The sequence below is a fragment of the Anas acuta genome, chromosome 7, assembly GCF_963932015.1.
Source record: "Anas acuta chromosome 7, bAnaAcu1.1, whole genome shotgun sequence".
NCBI classification, from domain to species: domain Eukaryota; kingdom Metazoa; phylum Chordata; class Aves; order Anseriformes; family Anatidae; genus Anas; species Anas acuta.
Window position 1 is genome coordinate 13,552,095 of NC_088985.1, and position 15,229 is coordinate 13,567,323.

General features: G+C 43.6%; 1 protein-coding gene across 12 annotated transcripts in view; it reads right to left on the minus strand.

Moving 5' to 3' along the window:
• ZMIZ1 (zinc finger MIZ-type containing 1) overlaps positions 1–15,229 on the minus strand; it is a 344,474-nt gene that overhangs the window by 280,568 nt on the left and 48,677 nt on the right. The gene's annotated exons all lie outside the window — the stretch shown is intronic.

The following is a 15,229-nucleotide window of genomic DNA, read 5'->3' on the forward strand; positions in this document are numbered from 1 at the left end:
ATGGAGCTTGCCTGCAAGACCCAGCAAGGCACACACATGTCCCACTGGTCCCAGCTCCTGCATGTACCTCTGGAGCGTCTAAGCCCTGAGCACGAACACCCACGCGCATGCTCGCAGCAACCGCGCCACCGTTTTGCCTAACAGAGCCGTACACAAATAAAGAACCCAGCCCAGGTTCACAAAGCCACGTGAAGAGATTAACGCTCGTAGTCTTTGGGAATAACTGCATCGTGCTCCTCCCACAAAATGGACTTGTTTCCAGTCCAGGAAAGCAAACTGCCTGGGGCTGAGGCCTGCACCTCTGCTGCTTTGGGCAGGCCGGCCCTGCTGCTCGGCGTGGCCTGGGCAGCACTGGACAGCAGCGTGCAGAGCTCCTCACGGGGTGCTCAGTGGGGGGCTGCCAGCAGCCTTATGAGTGACTGGGTCTAAAGGAAACGTTCTGTAATTAGCTTAACAGTAAGTGCTAAAACAGCTTTCTGCAGTGCTTCCAAGTTCCAGTGCTTTTCACAAGATACTTCTTACGCAGGCTGAGTTACTGCTCTGCTTGCTACGATGGAAACAAGCCTGAAGATGAAAAGAGTGAAAGTTTATAGAAACAGGAAAGTTCAAACAATTCTGGAATTCTGCTTCATGAATTCCTTTAACTCACATAATGTTATATAAATTGCAATTTTGATAATAAGACAGCTGAAAATAAGTCTAGTCTTGTAAGTTGTGTGGGTGTATGGTTATGCTTATGTAAGTTTCGATATCCACATTACTTTACGAGCATATGTCTAAGTCTGCTGCTGTGGATATCTCTGCTCTCCATGTGCATGTTTTGTTTCAGTACTCAGGAAAATCATCACTCTGCCATACTGCATAAAGCTTGCGAGACCTTTCTGCTAGGTAGAAGTTATCAGTCTTTCAGCTAGTACCCTCATGGTATTCAGCTGAAGAAAGAGAGAGGAGACTTGAAAGTACAGCTGAAGTCTGTGTGGCCCTGCTACCACTGATTACAAAAAGTAACTTCTCCAGCATTTTCTGTAAAATGGTTCACATCTGGTCTGCGTTATAACAGAAAGGGTTGCCTGACGATCTGTCACAGCCACCCAGAGATACCAAAGAATAAACAACTGATCCTTTGATGTGCTTGTGTGATGGACAGCTGAAAATCTGCGGGTCTTATTTTTTTTTATTTTTATTTTTTGCTAATGGAGTGCACAGCACAAATAAGTCCCCCCTACTTTTTTATTATTCTTTTGTAAATCTGTTCGGCTCATATACAGTATGTTGCCAAGTTGGGATGTCCATATCTTAAAGTGGCTTATCTATGCAGCAGTGTTAGCCGTCACCCAAGCGGGTATTTGAACTTCTGTTGAGGAGTAAAGGACATGACATGTATTTTACTAAAACATAACATTTTTACATTTTAAAAGCAAGCTTAAATTCACATTCACCTGCAGAAGTACTGACAAACAACTCAGACCAGCTCGTGTACGTCGGTGCACGCAGCCTGAGCAAACGAACGCCTCCCTGCTGCTGGGTGTGACTGGCCACTGCCTCCAATTACAGAGGATGAGCAATGCCAGCACCGGCACCTCTGAGCTCAAACCCTGCAAAAGCTTTTGACACCTCTCTCATTTGAGAGGAGAGTGAGCTGAATATGGTGACATTTTCTCCAACAAAACCGTATCTATTCATGTGCCTTTATAGGGATCTTTAACAAAGGGCTCTGAAGTCCAAGTTCAACTGTAAGGAAGGAAAGGGATTTGAAATCTAATTTCTGTGCACTTCTCCACGATTATGAAGCCTCAGTATCAGTAACGTACCCGAAGAAAAAAAGATCGCTGCTTCGAATGTAAATGAATTGGAATGCACTGCTACAGAATCAAAATAAAAGATTGAAAATACATATGGAGACTGTACTACATTAATTATTAAAGCTGCTTAAGGAACAGGAGGACCATATGGAGTAAAATAATGCACAGAAATAATACGAGTCTCATAAGAAGCTATGTTATCTTTAAATAAATTTTTAATAGTTTCAAATTGTATTTACATAAATATACAGCTTCACGGATCATCTTGCAGTATCTTTTGAGTAGTCAGGTGTTTTTTTTTAGTGTTATTCTCTCTCCAATTATTGACATAGGAAAATACATTGCATGTTTTACCTTACATTTGGCTGTACATAACCTTTATTTTCTGCGATAGCATTTGAAAACTTCTCTCTCCTTCTCTGAACACTGTATACATTAGACCTTTCCAATTATATCAATCGCAGTTTTATTCCTATGTAATGACGGCACAACTTGCACGTGATTTATACATAGCTGGCCACGCACCAAACTGTATTTCTTCCTTCTAGCAAAAGGTCTGAAGATGAACAAAAGACTTAAGCTGCTTCTTCTAAAACAAAACATACAGGTATCCTTCAGTTTGGATTTAGAATTACAAGTACCTGTTTTCTTTAAGAAACGTGTGCTTTCGAGCTTTTTTTTTTTTTTTAAAAACATTTCATTTCCCATTATGTTTGTGTACCTGTCATGTTTGTGATCTTTATCATTATTATAGTGAGCAAAAAAAAGGGGGGGGGGGGAGGAGGGAATCAGACTTAAGAAATATGTCAACAACATTTCCAGTTCCCTGTCATTTCCTCTAATCATTTATAGTGATATGACTTCTGGTTAACACTAAATATCTAGCGATACTGTGGAAGATGCAGCTTAGTCCTGTTCATATATCTTGACATTTTAAGTGTTGCCAGATTTCTTTTCTTGCTGCCACAGCTAAAGAAAATCCTCAAATAAACAAAAAACAAGCATGCAGAAGTGATTTCACAAAAGGCCAGGCTGGTTACTTGTTTGCAGACCTGTGCCTCCATTTGCAGTCCATTGCTACGTGGGAGAGGTCTTACACACAAAATGTCAGCCTTGTTCACCCTCGAATATAATCCTTTCATTATCCAACATAGCACAACAGAGCCCACTGCCAGAAGACAGGTGGGGTAACTGCATATAATGTAATGGACCTTCCTACTTCGTATTTCAACTGGTTAGGATTTCACAGAGAAATAACTATATCCCTTGTTTTCTCACTACAAAACGAAGTACTCCTATCATGACGGTGAGGGGGGAAAAAAGGGACCTTTGTAAAATATAAGTCCAACAGCAAGGGGGAAATGCTAGAAATCTCAGTTGCACACCAAGCACGCTCACATACGCGAGGATCTCTAACCTGTTCAGAGTTGTGGCAAGTACCCTCACGGAGCTTTAACAGCCAGAAACGGTGCCAGCCACAGGAACCAAAGGGGGGTTTGCTGGTAATTCACTAAGTGCCCAGCAGCTCACCAACACAAGCCTGCGCAACCCCAGCCCACTCCCCACGGAGGAGCAGGGACTGACTTGTCACGCAGCACTGCTGGCACTCCGCCACTTGCTCTTTGATGGCAAGGTGAACACTGCAGCACAGACCCCAAAATCACTTAGATACAAAAAACCCCACTAGCTATGTAACTCTTCATTTCGACAGCCTGTTCCAGATCAGAAATAAGCTTACACATTTAAATAGCCTTAAAATGGCTGCTTGCAGATTACAGCCTGGCTGTTTCAGCTTGGCTTCCTCCTTGCCCGCCCCATCACCCTGAAAGCCACAACACCACCACTACCAAAATAATAGGGTTGTACTAAAACAGAGGCTGGTCTGGGCCCACGCTGCTCCCTTCCCAAAGTGCATGTGGAACATGGGGTACATCCCCTGTTTCCTGAGTGCCTTAGTGCCACCTTGACCCAAAAAGGGCCTTGTGTGGTGTCACTCACATGGCCCTGAAATGGGCCATCGGCTCCATCCCCAGCTCCTAGAGCTGGGGCTGCAGCCAGGAACCAGAGCCTAGCCAGGGCTGGGGGGACCCCAGAGCTTCCCCCCTCTCCTCAAATGACCCCACTGGCTCTGCTGGAAGGATACAGAGGACAAAACCAAGAGAAAGAGTAAAAGGCCAGAACCGAAACCACTAGCTGCATGCGTTTTGTGTTCTACCTGTGCAGTGGTAATAGTAATAGCTCATTTTAGCACCCTCAGCCTTCCAAGTTTAGTTGAATTTTTTCTTCTATTCAACTCCTCCCATCTTAAACCAACACACTGGGAAAACAAACAAATACCCGCTTTTATTTTTTTAATTCAGGCCAACTGCCTTACTTGAGTTCCAGGACCCAAAGCTGCACTGTTTGCTGAGTTTGACCTGAATTTCTGGTACACTACATCATTTTTAGATTATTAACGTTCATTTTTTGATAACACTAATGTCTAATTGTGCTAATTTTACAAGAATTTGAGCCAATTCCGAGCACCATAGGTAAAGGCCAGTTAAAGTCATGTTGGCTTTACTGAACTGCTATTTGAAACCACACAAACTCATCAATACTATGGATTGATAATGACTTCTACTCCTCATCTCATAGTGTTTCTCCAGCTGCATTTGATGGTTATTGCTACAATTATCTGCATTTTAATTTTTCAGCATTCACATTTTTCCACTACTCTCTCCAACAAATTTTTCTTTTTTGGCCCACTGCCCTTCCTCACAGTGTCCATAATCCATGGAGAAGAGATGGCTGATGGTGTTATCACAGGCAAACAGAAAGGAGCTAATGGTAACAGGAACTCCTTGCTAGGTAATTATTACAGGAGAAAGAATGCAAATGAGCCCTAATCTGTCTCGCACAATGGCAGAGGTCTCAGATTTGCATTAAACCTTTTGCAGCGCTCTCCCGGATAGGGGACTCTGCAGATAACAATGCATCTGGAACACAGGCTGCTTCCTCCACTCCTCGCTCTTCATTAAACTGTGCCTCCAGCAGGTACAGTTGTCCCTGAATGACTTTCCCTCCCCCCCTTATGGCTCTATTCCCTTCCTCCTTCCCCCCTCAGCTTCGCTGGAATAAAGCTAACTGCGCATGCCATTTGGCTTGATTCATGTTTACAATGAAGAAGAAAGCACGGTTTAGTTATTATACAGGGGAACGGACATCAGGAAATCTCAGTTCTATTCCCAGCTATGTCATTTGCTTGCTGGGGGACTGCAGGGAAATAACTTGGCTTTTCTGTGCATCCGCATGTTCAGCTAGAAATATAGGATTGACATTTGTAGCAGCCCAACAGCCTCTTTCATTTCACAATGACATCTGCCAAACACTTGCAGCAAGTGCTCGACTGTGCTTGAAAACAGTGAGCTGCAGTCCTTTAGCAGAGCCAGTGTCTGCATTTCAGTTCCCTGTCTGATAACAGGTTTTAAGAAATTATATTATTTCCCAGTGTTGTGCGCTGTTATAAAAGGACCTAAAGTACTGTATGTCAGCTGGGGGTACCACAGAGCCCGCCGATACGTCTGCCCACTAGCAGACCTCATATGAAGCAAGCGTAGGAATTATGGTAGAGGTTCTCTGATCACAGGTCACATCGTATCAGGACAACATGCCATTTTCTCAGACCTTATCGTCTTCCTTTATGGTTTGTTTGGATTAGGAGTATAGAGAGAAATGTACTGAAGCCTTCCCTAGGGAGCCCACCAGAGTGGAGACAAATTTCCTTACTAGGAACCGAGGTAGAACCCACCTTTTGCAGTACAAGTGTACTCTCAAACACCTTCAAGATATTTTTGTTAAATCAAAAAAATATATTTAATTTCAAAATTTATCAGGAAGTATCAGACATCAGAAAGAATCTACTACAGAAACATTGTCTGTTGACAAGACAGGCACTTACAAACATTCTATAAATCAGTATATAAAGTAACAAATTAGTATATTAAAAATATCATTTGCATTGTATGTGAGGAACAGGTTCAGAAAGTCAACATGAACCACAAAACGCAGCTGACCATCACTGCTATTTCAGTAGCACTTCGGTCATGAATTTGTATTGGAAATACTAACCATATGCACAGGCTAACTTCTTGGAAATCTGTTATTAGGCAGGTATCCAACTAATTCAAAACAATCTTACTGAAGATTACAAGACACTTTCTACTAAGTTATCGACAAAGTATGAAGTAGTTATAGTACTAGTTATAGTAGTTACTCGTTTGGCGAGTGGATTCTGCCAGCATCATGTGCGACTATTTTTGCTTCGTTTAAATCAAGCATTTGGGGACTTGTGTACAACCAGGAAGTAACTTAAACTTTAGTCCAAACCCCAGATGTACATGGTCTTCTCTGTCAGGTGTAGATCAAGACTCTAGGAGAATCCCAGCTGCCAGAACCATTCCAGCAGTCACCAAGGAACCTCGCAACATCACACGACTAGGTACCACCACTCCCAACTACACCCTTCAGATACAGCAATCATCCGCTGCATTTCATCTGGAGACAGCTTGCACGCTTTGCTCCTTCATCTATGAGGTGTTCTTTTTTCTGTCTCTCTGAATTAACCAATGCCAGTACCAGCAGGCAATTCCTTTGGAAATTGGCTGTGGCTGTATTTTTGAAGCCTATGTAGCTGTCTACATTGGGTAAATACTTAGAACCTATTAAGCCATTGCCAGAAATGATCAAATGGATTAAAAAAAAGAATATAAGTAAATAAATGCAGTTATGGAATGGGCAGGAGTTTAATGTCATGGAACAAGTCATTTTTCCAATAATCGAGGTTTTGCTCATTTCCATCTCAGGAACAGTAGGAGGGGCAGTGACTTTTTGCAGTTACTGGATTATCCTACGCTTGTCGCTAAATCAGACTAACAGATCGCTGGGAATCTCCATCTGACAGCAGTACTGTACACAATTACTGCACAGCAGTCATTTCACCTAAACCATCAGTAGCCAGTTGCAAAAAAAAAAAAAAAAATGTACTTCTTTTTGAATGAGGCTTCAGGTCTTTTGTGGCACTGAGGTCCTCTGAAAGGCTCCTCTCCCATTTGTACTGGCACTTGGAAGGACTGAGGTGGTACAACATTATGAACAAGCAATCTTTACATCAGAACAACAAAAGCTGTCTCGCACTGATTAACTCACTTAAAACAAAGGAGACTCTCATTCATCTTGTTCATAAGGCCGCAAACATTTTTGTATTTAATCTGTGTGCTAACTTTCCCATGCCAAAAAACATTCATTCAAAACATTTGCAGCAGTACAAGAAGGGGTACTGTTAAATCATCAAGCTATGACAGGTATCAGAAGCTACCGTTTTTTACATTTCTAACATGCTCATGTCCAGATTTGTCACTGACCTCTAGGCTACTCCTCCTCGGAGACCACTCCTTTAAAATTGCCTGCTGGTGCCATTTCTATACATGCAGAAATCTTCTGTATCCAAATGTTCTGTAGAATATTAGAGCCTCAGATGCTCACCATCACTTGGAAGTCGGGGTTTACCACACTGTTGCTGGAACAGCCAAAGGCATCAGGGCAGAGAAAGTCAGCCAGGACAGCTCAAACCAATGTCACCGTTGCCAAAATGTGCTCAGCTGACCTGGCCCAGAGCGGACACTGCTGTGTCACCCAGCTCCTTCCTCCTGCCTGCATATCTCAGGGTGGCAGTCCTGGAGGATGGGCAACAGGATGCATAGATGGGATGTCTTCACATGCAACTGCTGCTCGCACCCAGAGCCTCAGCCCCGAGCTTCAGGAACACTCTCACATTAAGCATTAATCAACCAGCTCAGCAGTGTTGCCAAATAGCCAGTCAAATATTTACAAGGTTTTCAGAAGGTGCTAGATTAATCTCATACTTTCAGTATAAAGGCAAGGTCCAAGATTTCTTGCTTGATTTTACATATCCAAAAGTTGCACTTCTCAAGCTTTGAGATTCACAACACAGTTACTAGAAAGAAAAATCCAAGCAGAAAACCTAAAAGGGCCTCAAGGCACACTACAACAGCTGCACTGCAGTTGCAGCAAGTAGAGTAGCTGGCTGTGTTGCTACAGAGGACAGCAATAGCATCACCACAGCTGGTGACTGCAACCTCACTAGACCAGTAGCTTTTCCTTCACAAGCTGGGTACTAGGCCACTTTACAGTAAAGACAAAAATTGCCAGTGTGCTTTCAAGGATCTCAGTAGCTTTTCCCCATAGCATTCTCACCAGCCATTCAAGAGTTACCCTCTGTAGCAACATGCTCTGTTTCATGGATTCAACCTTTCAACTTAAGCATGCAAGACTGGGAGAGCTGTTGGGGTGGAGGAATTAACACCCGAATGGCAGTGGGAAGCAGGCTGTGTTAGGGACAGGCTTGGCGAAGGGTGAGCTTGGTGGCAGACAACTGACTTGCTAGCATCCTATCATCAAGTCATGTTAAGCCTAACAGCTGAACTTCTCCAGATCACACAAATTCAGTAACCTTACCACATAACTAATTTGTAAGGGGGTTACCTGTGAGGTGACTTGCATGAACCAACTGCTATTGTGAGTTGTACTTGAAAAACAGTCTTTTTATCTAGTCATAAGTGGAGTTAATTTTAAGCTGAAATGCAGAGATTTAAACCGATTTATCTTAGCCCAGAGTAAATGATTTCAGCATTCCAGAGACCTGCATCTTCATCAATGTGCATTCTTTTTCATCTGCTTCATCTTGGTCTCTGTGGGTATTTGCTATTACAGCCCTGCTCTGCCAGGCACACCATCACACATCCGATGGCTTCTACAGGTTTTCGGGGGAGACACCAGGGAACAGCACAACGGCACAGATGCCCTGCTGAGGACAGAAGATCGTTTGAACAAAAGTAAGCAAATTTGCTTCAGTTTAATAGCCAGTGACAGGCAGGCTGTGGCCCTCCACCTAAAGACCCAGGTAGCACCTCCCTGGTGCATTTCTGTCCATACAGCACGAGTTGGCAGGTAACTGCTGACGGGTTTCAGGCTATGCTAGCAGTTCCCAGGCAGGATCATATTGCTTCCTTTCCAGCAGCAGCACTCCTGCAAACCCACACAGGGGGGTTGTTTGCTTGCTGGCTGTGTGATTAAAGCCTGCTTTCTCCAAAGAAAAATACCAACAAATGAAGTATGGAAGTTGGTAAATGATGGTCTCTAGCATAAAGATCGATCTGTGAGGAACGCTTCTTTTTCTGTTTTTAGATGTTATACCTACTTCCCATTTGATTCGATCTCCTGCGTTCTGAATTGGCCACAGCCTAACACACAGACAGCAGAGCCCACAGAGCGCAGCGAGAAAGAGGCTACTGCACTACAAAGCTGGTGGCAAACCACAGTCCCCCGTGAAAGCCACATGTGCCAGAGACCAAATATTTTGCATTTTGCTTACTGCTAATAAAGCTGCTTCACTTCATTAAAGGCAGCTTATCATTTTATCTGCTCACTCTGATTAATTAACCTCTGGTTAAAGTGAATGAGCACTTGATTTGAGGATTCTATTAACATGACACTGGTGAACCACCACTTGCATACTGCCATCCCTTTCCTTTTATCCCCCATTCTTCCTAAACCAACAATATCTTATTAGGTAATTCAGATTGTCACCCCAAGACCGCTCTGAGCATATCACAAATACTTTTATAGGGACGTGAGGAGGGAAAGGTCCCACAGGTTGAAGTCATGAAAGGTTCCATTCCCCTGCTGGAATATACACATGAATCTCATCTACTTCTCACTATGATCATGATCACAAGCTTGGAAATAAACAGTGTGGAAAGAAGACAAACAGGTAAATACAGTCGGTTGCTGGGAACAAGGAAAAAAAAGAAAATAGTACCAATAGTACTCACGATTAGTTTGTCCTTCCGGAATAACACAGTTTTAAATATGAAGCACAAACAGCAGCCAGTTCCACACAGAACCCCGACTTTCTTCGACAGCGAAGAACTTTCTCCCAAGCCAAATACCATGTGCTGTATACGAATAAAGACAGCTTCTGCTACACTATATGCCTACAGATTTTACAGTTGCATATTACGGCCAAATTCTCAATTTCTAGCAGCAAAAAAAGCTTATGTTACTGTTCTTTAGCCAAGCATCTGAAGACTGAAATATAGCTGCTCATTTTGCTGGCAAACAGTGCTTCTTTTCATATACCTCGTTTTCATCTCTGTTCAATTGATTCTACAAATGTCACAAATATCCAAAAGGTGCTTTGGAAGCTAAAAACCTTCCCTTAGTTTCTCTCCCTTGAAAAGTTAAGCATCCTTTCTTTTGCGATAACGATCACAGAAAAGATGGAAAGATCATTAGACCTAAAATCATAATGAGCTCATAGTTTGAGGGAGGGACGGGGGGAGAAGGAAGTAAGGAAACGTGGAAATAAAATTTCTTTGGTCACCCCAAGACACAGGTCCTACTTCCTTTTCCACAAAGGTAAACCATAGGTAGAATAGTACCAAAATTACTGGAAGCTTTTTATTTAAGGTACAAGAAATGTACAAGATCTCTTTCAAGAAAAGAGCATGTTTAGGTTATCAACTGTAGAGTATAAGCACAAGGCTGAAATTCACAGTCCAGCCAGACAGCACTGTATGTGGGAAGGCACCAAAGGAAGCTCTGGTTTACATCACACGGCAGCATAGTAAGTGACCATGAGTCACTGATGTGGTTCATCTGGCTTTTAAGGCCATCAGCACCAGATCAAAAATGTTTCAGACCACATGTTACAAAGCACTTCCCAGTACAAATTTACCCAGCCAGTTCAAATCTGTACAGGATTTTCTAGACAAAATTTCCTCACAAACACAGGGCTTCCCACAGACTTCTGTCTCACATCTGACAAGAGGCTAAGGCAGGTCTGTACAGGAATACTTGGGCTAATTCACCAGGATTTTAGCACGTCTTCCCATGGAGATGAGGCAAGATCAATGATCCCAGCACCACCACCAGAGCTCTAAATAGCACCCAGGCCTCCCAGCTCCCTGGCAGCAGCACCATGTTCTCTATACCTTAAACCACGCGATGGCAGAGAGCAGACAAACAACACAAGGAAACGTGGTTTTGAAATCATTGTTTTGGGATTTCAGGTTCACTTCGAAATACTAATAGCAAAAAACAAGCCAGTAAAATTTCTCCCTTAAAATCTTTCTTAACACTCAAGTTGTTGTGGTACCTAAGGAACACCCAGGCATCTTTGCACAGCTGAAGGATGGAGCAATATGCAGCCAGATGAGTTGTTCCCTAGCAGAAGGGAACAGTCATCACCGGTAAGCAAACAAGGCAACAAACCAGGTCATTTTCCATTGCTAGCTTCAACAAAAACATTCAAATCCGATTTGGCCTAACAGCTTTCTTATTGAGAGACTAACACATAATATAAGCAAAAGTCGTACCAAAACCTGCCACCTACGCTAATATCCGTGCGTTATACTTTGTTCCTCTCAGCCACTAATTATGGATTAGCACCACAGGCTCTTTCCAAAAACTTCATCCTGCAGACTGCCGGGTTGTACTCCCACTGCTCTGCAGCACTCACTGAGAGTCTTTCCAGCTGGAGCTCCTCTTCGCAAGCCTGCGAAGCTTTGGAGAGCACAAGGAGCCACCTCCGAGCTCCGGGCACACAGCCGCACAGGGGGTGCAGGTGGGCAGACAGCAGGCCTCCAGCAGCATCCCTGCATGCCCGCTTTGTGGGCGCTGAGGAGCTGAGCTGTGACCGACCTGCACTGTGCAAGGTGGTGGGCAGGGGAGGGCAGGCCCTGGGCCAGGGACACGTCACACCACCTAACGTTTGCCTCTCAATGTGCACTCATAGCTGTGTATTTGGTGTAGGCCTGTACTCCTCTAACAGCTCAACCACCGGGCACACTGAGCTCCATGGCACCGAGGGCAGGCTGTAACCGCTGAAACTGGAGGAGGGTCGCGGGCACCAGAGCTGCTCTGCTAACACTCAGGAACTGCAGGGTTTCAGCCGATGGCGGCCATAGCTCCACAACATACAAAAGACAACACCTTCAAGCCCTCGGCACCCACAGATGCCCTACAGCAACCTTGTGCTGTCTTTTCACTACCTCTCCCCTGCAACCCCATTTGCTACCCTGTTCACCTCAGGGGACCTGTGAAGGCTAAGGGCTGGCCCAGTGAACTAAGAGGATAAAAAAGTTTAATATTATATCCCCTACTACAGTTTTAACCTTGCTTCTTGTGCCCATACATGCCAGACTTTTACTTTATTTCTTAACATTTCTTGAACTTCTATGTGAAAGAAGTGATTTAAAAAACAACTTCAGCTCTGAATTCCCCCACTTGGTGTGTTTAAAACTGTCTAGGATGTGTAAAACTATCATATTGAAGGTATAAAGTAAGCATCCAGCTTTGTGAATTTTAATTCACTAAACACATGGTAGACATACAAGCATCCTTAAAAACACTGCTGGAAATTGCTTTTCTTCTCAACTAAGATTTTTAAGATTAAACGTTACCCATACCAGAAAAAAAAAAGTTAAACATGTAACTTCTGTGAAGTAAAAAAAAATAAAAAAAAAATCAGAAATTTCAAGAAAGCAAGATAGCACAGACTCAATGTTAATTTTATTTAATTAAGTACTTAAAGACTTTAAGATATAAACTGGGAGGCTTTATGAGCAGGACTAGAAAAACCTCTTGGAAGGTGCGATAAAGTTTTGATAGATGCTTACTGGATTTACATTTTGCTGAGTACAGTCACTGAATCCTAACCCAAAACTTCTCAAAGGATTCGGAGGAAAAAAAAAAAAAAAGGACTTGAAACAAATACCTTGTTGAAATGCTCTACAAAGAGCATAGCTCAAGAGCTATGACCTTGATTTATATATGAAAAGAGAAATACAAACAGGGTAAGTTTCCCACTGACAGGTAACTTATTACAGGCACACTGCTTAACATCCAGTATCACCCACCTGAAATGCTAGCCGGCAGCAGTATCACCTTTCCCTTGGAGATGGTTCAGGTCAATACAAATGACAGCAAAAAAAGGCAGGGGGGGACAACAACAGAAGATCTTTCAAAATCAGTGCAAAATCATCATCCTAGATGCATGGATAATGAACACAATTTCTGAAACCATCTGAAGGGAGATATGGCTGCTCTTTCAAGGAACAAAAAATGATCAAAAACAATCTTTGCGCACATTTAGTTAAACATGGGGAAGGAAAGCTCAGCATTAAATGTGGCAAATGCCACAAGCTGCGGGCCACTAGCAAAACCTGATCTGTTGCTGCCCCGTCAATGCCCTGCCTCTGCCCTCCCTTCTGTTCCCATTCAACACTAACCGGGGCAGGGGCCTCCCCGTCCACCACCTTTCCTGACCCCGCTCTAGTCTCACACGCGGGCAAGAATTTCCTTTAGCTTTGGTTCTCAAATTTCAGTATCACGCCCAGCCCTTCCTCCCAAAGCTTTTCACCCCAAGGAATACAGACTGCACGATGGCATTTGGTAATACCGACTCTTGCTTAAGTACCGTGCATTTGAAGACAGTTTAAGGGCATTTTACAAAGGTATGGCAAAAGGACTTAAAAAACACATTTCCTGGACTTGTGAGCTGGTGCTGCAGCTGCTGGAAAGGGCCACTACTGGCCATCACAGGGACTGCCTCCCTCTCCTTGCTAACACAGAAAGAATGCGTGCAGACAAGGTGTTTGTGCTGGAGCCATTCCCAAATGCCAACTTTGAAGGGACGATCTGCCTGACACTGCAACTCAGGAAGCACATGCAGGGGAAGGAGGAGGAGAGCAGCAAGCAAGGAATCCCCTCCAAATTTCCAGTGCTGTCTAAGAGGAACAAACATGTCTCAGACACAGAGAAACGACCAATGGTCAACTGAGGGGTTGTGCACAGCCCAACACCAGAACTTGCCTCTGCTGTAAATCACTGTGTGAGATGTGTGCTGGTGGGAGGCAGTAGCAATAGCTGATGTCCACAATCCCACAAAACAGCTTGCGGAGTTCTTGCATGCCTCAGCCCCAAAGCCAGGGAGTTCGAAGGCATTCAGAAACCGTACAAAAACTCAGCTGGAGCTACGAATCTTAACAACAGCTTTCCTTCACACCTGCAGCTCAGCCAAGGCTCCCACGTCTCAGTGTGCCCCAAGACTCTGTGTTTCAAAGGAATTTTAGAGCCCTTGACTTGTCTGGGGGAAAACGGGTCCAACAGCTACAAGGCAGCTTTTGTGGGCTCCTCCTCCCAACACACCGCAGTGTCAGTGGCGGAGGCAATGCCTGCCTGCAACAGCGCAGTCGGCTGCATTATTTAGTCTGGCACCAAGGAGAAAAGCTATCATCCATTTTTAAGTTAAATTCAGAGAACCAGCTGGGGACCAGCGATTGCCATTTCTGAAGTGCAAGAAGAGGAGTGTAAGCAGCCTTTCCATAGTAACAAAGATTAGCAGCCTGCAGTCTGACACTCCTCCTGCATTAAAAGATAGGAGACAAAGCGATAGACAGGTAATTACACAGACAGGGCCCTGGGGAAATTGCAAACTCCTCGAGAACCCTTTAGCTGGTCTGTATGTTTCTCCTTGTCTCCATTTCCACTGAAGGTCTCAAAGAAACATTTGCCCATTAGGTCATTAGCTTTATTGCAGAAGGTAGCCAGGCAGCTGGTAGCAGCCGTTCAATAAAGACTTCGCTTGCCTCTGCACCATCACGAATGAGATGGAGAATGAGAAAGAACATCCCAAGGCACATTACCTGTCTGCAGCTTATCCTTGATAAGTTAGTGTACTTAGTCAGTCTGAGGGGTCTGACAAATGAACTCTGACAAATCTCACTGGTGCAATTTAAGACATTATTGCATTGCAATGTCTCCCCAAACCCTTCACAAAGGTTAGCACCACAGAGCAAATCTAGAAGAAAAACATACATCATGCATTGGCCTCTCAAATTCAGAACCTAGCAAGCTCACATAAACTCCTTCTCAGTGCTAGGTTAAGACATTAAACTGAACTGCAAAGGCTGAGGTCTAAACAGAAGACACTGCCTCCACTACAAGAAGCATTTGCCTTGATCACAGGGTCAGAATGGCATCTCAATGCAGTGCAGCTAGTTCCTAAAGAAATACAAATCTCAACATTCAGTTTCAGTATTGAAATATACATGCAATTTGTCCAGAAGCTTACTTCAGTCTACTCAAGCATCCCATTATGCTCTATGAATCACAGCACGCATATACCCTTGCAAATTTTATGTCTGGAAATGGAAAGACTGACATGGATTGCATCATAATATGTAACTACAAAATGTAATTGCTTGAAGATATTACAAAAAAAGGTACTTCACTTGAATTCTCACCCACCGTATTTTGCACTTCTGCCCACAACTTTAAATCTGGAGAGGCAGAGAATTACTGTC